Consider the following 6222-nt stretch of genomic DNA (forward strand, 5'->3'; position numbering starts at 1 on the left):
TCACTTCCTTGTAATGCATGTCAACCAAATCTTTATATTCTCATTGTAATGTTTTTTTGTTTTGTCCAAGTTTGATTAGTTGGTCTTTCTGTTGATCTTTCGGCTGCAATTTCTTGTTACACTAGATTACATCTTTTTATAGGGATGATGACGGGCTTTTATCTTGCATTTTGGATTCCTCCTTCTTCATTTCCTTATTAAGATATGCATGTCGTCACCCAAATATTCCATTAATTGTTCTACATCTCTTGCTATTTATTGTTTTTGTGTATCACATAGAGATTCGACTAAAGTAAAAATTTTGTAACATTTTGTGCAAACTACATTTTGATTTCTAAATGACTCTTCACAATTAGAATATTCCTCTGAACAAAAAAGACATATTGATAAAAAACTCATATTTTTTTTCTTCACTTCTTTTAACTTTGTATAGAACCTTATTATTTTTTTCTTTTTCTTAAATACTCTTCTAGACTTATTTGATAATAACACTCCCTTAAAAATATGAATCGAAACTTTTAAAATTCATTTTTTTTTTAAATAATCTCCTTCAACTTGTATATATGATAAACTTTTTCTCATTTTATTAAGAACCTTATCACTTATAATTTCCCTTTTCAAATTTAAATTAAAACTTTAAAAAACCTTATAAATATATATATATATATTTATAAATATTTATAACTTAAACTTTATAAATATATTTTTTAATATATATATTTTTTTGCAAATCAAAGTTCTTTTATGTATATATAAATTTTATATTAAATTCCATGTATTTCATATCATCCCTTGAAAAAAAAAACTTTTTGAATTATTCTCCTTTCCTTTGCTTTAAAAAAAGATTTTGAATTATTCTCCTTTCCTTTGCTTTGAACTGATTTTTTTTTTATATGAAACTTTTTAAATTTAATTAAACTAATAATACATGGCCTGTATTTATTTTCTTAAAAACAAAAGAGAAATGTTTGTAACCCAATAAATTATGCTTTATCTTTATAGAATTTTCCCTTAATTGGGACTTCTCCTCACTATTTAGTTTATGTGATGCCCTTACCATCTAGATATAACCTTAATTATTAAGTGGCAATTGTGAAGGATTATATATTCTTTTAAACCTTTTGATACTCCACAGTAACAAGGGCCTAATTCTTTGTTGTCTCCTTATACTTTTCTCTTTGGGAAGGGTTACGAGTCTGGGATGCCGAATGACATCGTGGTTGTAAATGGTGGTGGCTGGTCGAAAGGAATGCTTGATTTTTCTTCTAAGGTGATCACAAAATCGACGCACAGATAAACAATATTGCCGAAGAGCAGTATTAATGGGGATTGGGTGTACGGATATGATGCAGTCGTATGGACAATGACGAGGTCAGATTTTTTTGTTTTTGTTTTTATGGTCTCTATCCCACGTTAGGTCACAAAAACTGTAATGGCTCCCCTAAAGCCCCGGTTACATGGCAACAAGAAATGACAAGGTTTTGTTTCGATGAACCATGGTCACGTCCTTCGTGGCTACTGTGCAGTCGCTTGGCAAGGCGAATGACAAGGTGGAAAATTAATGGAATGATGACTACTTGAATGGTGGTTGCAGTCGGGATGGGGAGGGGATATTAAAAAGATAGAAACTGGTATTAGAGTTGTTCAAACTGTCAAATTTCAGGGGGCTTAGGATTTGAAATTCTTACTCTTGGTGTCATGGATTGGGCTGACTAGAACAAGAACAATGATTTGGAGTGGGAAGCTGAGTGACACGGTTGGGTTGTGGTTGGTATGGTTGTTGAAGAACCAATTAAATTAAATTTATTTATTTATTTATTTATTTTAATTTTTTAAATTTAACATTTTTAATATGAGTTTTTTTTGTTTAATTTCATTTTTTTTATATAATAAATTTTTTAACCTTTTTTTTATTTATTTTAAAATAATACTTTCTATTTTCCATTTTCTTTCTTTTTTTTAAATTATTACTTTTTATTTGTTTTTTTTTTATATTTTCTTTTTCTTTTTCTTTCATGGCCAAGAGTCAATTGGTGAAAATTGAGAAGCTCTAAGTGGTGTAGCAAAACACTTGAATCTAGATGGCAACAATGTTGACGAAATTTTGATGGCCAAAGGTAGGAGCAAACTCGCTCTGTGCAGTAGGTGAGCAACCAAAGGATCTAACAACTTTAATATCAATGTAATAGGTGAGCAACCAAAGGATCTAACAACTTTAATACCAATGTAAAGAACATAGTTCAGTTAGGCTTTTATACCAATGTGATCAACAAAGTTTTTGTAAGCAACAATAATGCTAAGAATACTTCTAAGACAAGAATATCCATTGCATGACAAGTAATTGTATATTGAATATTATAGAAAAGAATTGATATGAGAAGATTACAAATGAGGGTGAGGGCATACTTATATACCCTAAGTAGGTGTCCCTTTATGGATCATCATGTCTTTAGGGACTAACCTGTTCATTAGCTAATTACGAATTAATCATTATTTATAATGTGTTATTATTATTTATATTTACATTATTTATATCTATATTTTATTTATAACAAATCGCCAAACCTTTTACAATAAAAGCATTGAACTTGAGAATTTCCATATATTTTACCTCCATCATTGTTGTCATTACCTATTCTTTATACTTGTAGGAAAACTTCTTCCTGGACCTTGCTTCCTCTATATGCTTGTCCTCTGGCTCTTCCACTAATGCTCATAATTTCCTCATGAGAAAAATTCTCCCCTTCTTGACCTTTAGTTTTAGAAATATTTTTGTTTTCATGAAAAGTTTGCTCAAAAGTTTTTTTAGTAGATCTATTTATCCTTTTCTCATCAAATTGAAGAGATCCTATGAGCTTATTCACATACAATTGAGTTAAATAATTAAATTATTCAATAGCAACAACAACACCATCAAATTTTGTAGGAAGCTTTTTTTTTAAAATTTCAACAACTTTTTGATCTTTTAATTATTCATCATGAGATCTGATTTGATTCATTATCTCCATAAATCTAGTGAAAAAATCTTGCATAGAATTAGAATTTCTCATGCAAATAGTTTCAAATTCTCTTTTGACAGATTGCATTTTAACAACTTTTACCTTATTTGTTCCCTGATATACTTTCTATACCACATTCTATGCTTCTTTTGATTTTATTGTTGCAATGAGTCTTGGAAAATGGAATCATTCACTGCTCGTTAGATGAAAAAATAACTTTTACATCTTTTTTTCAATTTCCCCTCAAATATTCTCTTTGGATTTGGGTCCAATTTGCAAGAGCTGGAGCATCAACTAGTTCTGCATAATCATTTTCCACCCAATCCCACAAATCCCTTAAGAAAACATTGCCTTCATTTTAATGCTCCAAAATTCATAATTTTCAACTTTAAAAATTGGTATTTGATGCTGGGAAATACTAACACTATTGTTATTGGCCATTTATTTAAAGTCTCTAACATTCCTATAAAATAAAAAATAATTAAATATTACCCATTAATGAAAGATAACTCTGATACTAAAATATAGAAAAATTAAAAGGAAACAAACAAAATCAAGAAAAACACAACACAAATATTGAATTGAAATCTCAATATAAAAAAACTCAAAGCTTGAGATCTTTTGTTCCGTTGAATTGAGATCTCAAGATCAAATATCTCAATGCTTGAGATGTTTTGTTCTTTTTTTTTTTTTAAATCTAGGATAATCCGTAACTGCTGTGAGTTATCTTGAACAGACCTATGATCAAATCTAACTGGCTGTCACTATAAATCTAGGCTACCTGCAACAGCCTGTAACAACCTGTAAGCCGCACAATAGCAGGAAACTTATGCCTCAACAAGAGCCGAAACTTCGACTATGGGGTCGCCTACTCTTTTAGCGGAGACACAACAAATCATATATATACTCAATAAAATTTGAACCCTGATGTTTTATTCTTTTTCTTACTACTCATCTGTATAGAACAATGAAGTACATCAAAATACATAGCCCTCAAGATTAGAAATTGCCTTCACATTCTACAACTGGGAAATGGTCATCTGACTGATTAGTTGAGTCTAATTCTGACTTCGTACTGATCTACTAAACCATGATGTCCATCTGCATAGAACAATGAAGTACATCAAAATACATAGCCCTCAAGATTAGAAATTGCCTTCACATTCTACAACTGGGAAATGGTCATCTGACTGATTAGTTGAGTCTAATTCTGACTTCGTACTGATCTACTAAACCATGATGTCCTAACCCATAATCTATGGGGACATAACTGAAAATGGGTTGATGCTGATTCAATTAAACATCAAATAAATATTATTTTCACAAACATGATTATTAGATTTAACAGGGATTTACAGCCTGTTATTATATATTTAACAAGAATGAGAGTTCAGAGTATAACAACAGGGATGACGAAAAACAGGATTGAAATCTCAACTATGTGGAGATGCGTTAGCAATACCAGATAACAAATTGCTCCAGTAATCCTCGTCATGTAATTCGGCCCATGGCGAAGGGCAGCAGTAATCCTCGTCATGTAATTCGGCCCATGGGGAAGGGTGCTGCCCTTGAAATGTTGCACTAAAATCTGACTGAATGCTGTTGGTGTTGTTAATCTTGTCATCATTATCAGAGAAATCCAGCAGAAGCTTCGGAAAATCTAATTCGTCGGGGACCTTATCTTCTGTCTGGCATGTTGTCATATCAGCAAAACATGAAAGTACTTCAGGGGTTTTCAGATTGCAGTCCCCAATCAATTCAAATGATGCAGAATTGCACTGTTGAGACCCATTTTCCTTATTTTTATCATTGGGGTTGAAGGACTGATCATAACTATTCTGAGTGGAAGAACAGCACAGGGAAGAAACCGAACTCAGAAAATTTTCAGATATTAAAACAGGATTATCCCCACCTATTGGCAGATGATTCTCCTTCCTGAAGACCTTACCAGCTTTTGAATTCCAAATCTCTAAGAAATAATCAGTGGATTGATTATCGCTAGGTATTGTGGTAATTTCCACCGTCTTATTGATGTGATAACCAGCAGCAGAATTAGAGGAAATAAGCAGTGATTCTCTGGAGAGACGAGCTTCTGCTTCAAGCCTTGCATTTTCCCACTGTGCCTTGTGCCTCGTGAGGGCTAAGGCTTCGAACCCCTCTGTAGTTGGATTGGCTTCTTCTATGGGTTTATGGGTAGCGGGATCGAGTCCCATCTTCAACAAACGCTTCTTCAGATGGGTACCCCAAAAATTCTTGACCTCATTGTCTGTTCTCCCCGGAAGCTGTGAGGCTATGGCAGACCATCTGCAAGAATCGGAACAATAAATAAATTATATTGAAGGAGTTCCCTACATAAATAAATCGTGATAACATGAAATAATTGTTTATATTATTTTGTTGGTTGGTTACTTGTTCCCTAGAATTCCATGCAGCTGAATAATAGTTTGCTCTTCTTCTCGTGTAAAGGAGCCTCTCTTGACATCAGGTCTCAGATAATTCGTCCATCGCAGTCGGCAGCTCTTACCACAGCGAAGAAGTCCTGCACTCATTTAATTTGTAAGAGTCTATATATAATCAATTCAATTACAGATTTAACTCAAAGATACATATACATATACATATGACGCAATATACTAGGTCTAAAGTGAAAGCACATAACATATACACAGGTCGAAGCACTGAAACAAAGGAGTATATACATAAAAAAATATATATATTGAATAAGCGTATATAATAATATGGGTACGGGCAGAATTTATATATATAGATTTTGCACACCAGCAAGCTCGGGAACAGTACTCCATTTTCCATGCCCATTCTTCTGAATGTAATTGATGAGAATTTTGTCCTCCTCAGGAGTCCAGGGCCCCTTCTTTAATCCCGTTTTTTGACAGCAGGGAGCTCTGCCCATTTTAGACCTATCAGTGGAGCACGCAGATATTCGAAAGTATAACGCGCTTGTATTCTGATGCTCCCCAGAATGATAGAAACAATAATGGCCAAATGCAAGAACCAGTGGTATGTATTTATCTCAAACGTCCTTGAGATGCAGGAATAGAAGTGGGGCCCAACATATTAAACCGTGTATGGGTGTTTGTTACAGCAGAGCTTCAGTACACAATCAAGAAGGAAAACCAGAGCATACCTTTCCACAAGCTTACAGTTGTCTGTACCTGTACTCTCTTAGAAATTTGTGAATGGAAATGTGAAAAGTAGATATATT

General features: G+C 33.0%; 1 pseudogene; it reads right to left on the bottom strand.

Moving 5' to 3' along the window:
- Window positions 1-4432: 4432 nt before the first annotated feature.
- LOC149163475 (transcription factor MYB17 pseudogene) lies at window positions 4433-5910 on the bottom strand (annotated as a pseudogene).
- Window positions 5911-6222: the final 312 nt, after the last annotated feature.

This window comes from Pinus tabuliformis, chromosome 5_1, assembly GCF_031772625.1.
Source record: "Pinus tabuliformis cultivar Carrire ecotype Pingquan chromosome 5_1, CPIR1, whole genome shotgun sequence".
In the NCBI taxonomy this organism is placed as follows: domain Eukaryota; kingdom Viridiplantae; phylum Streptophyta; class Pinopsida; order Pinales; family Pinaceae; genus Pinus; species Pinus tabuliformis.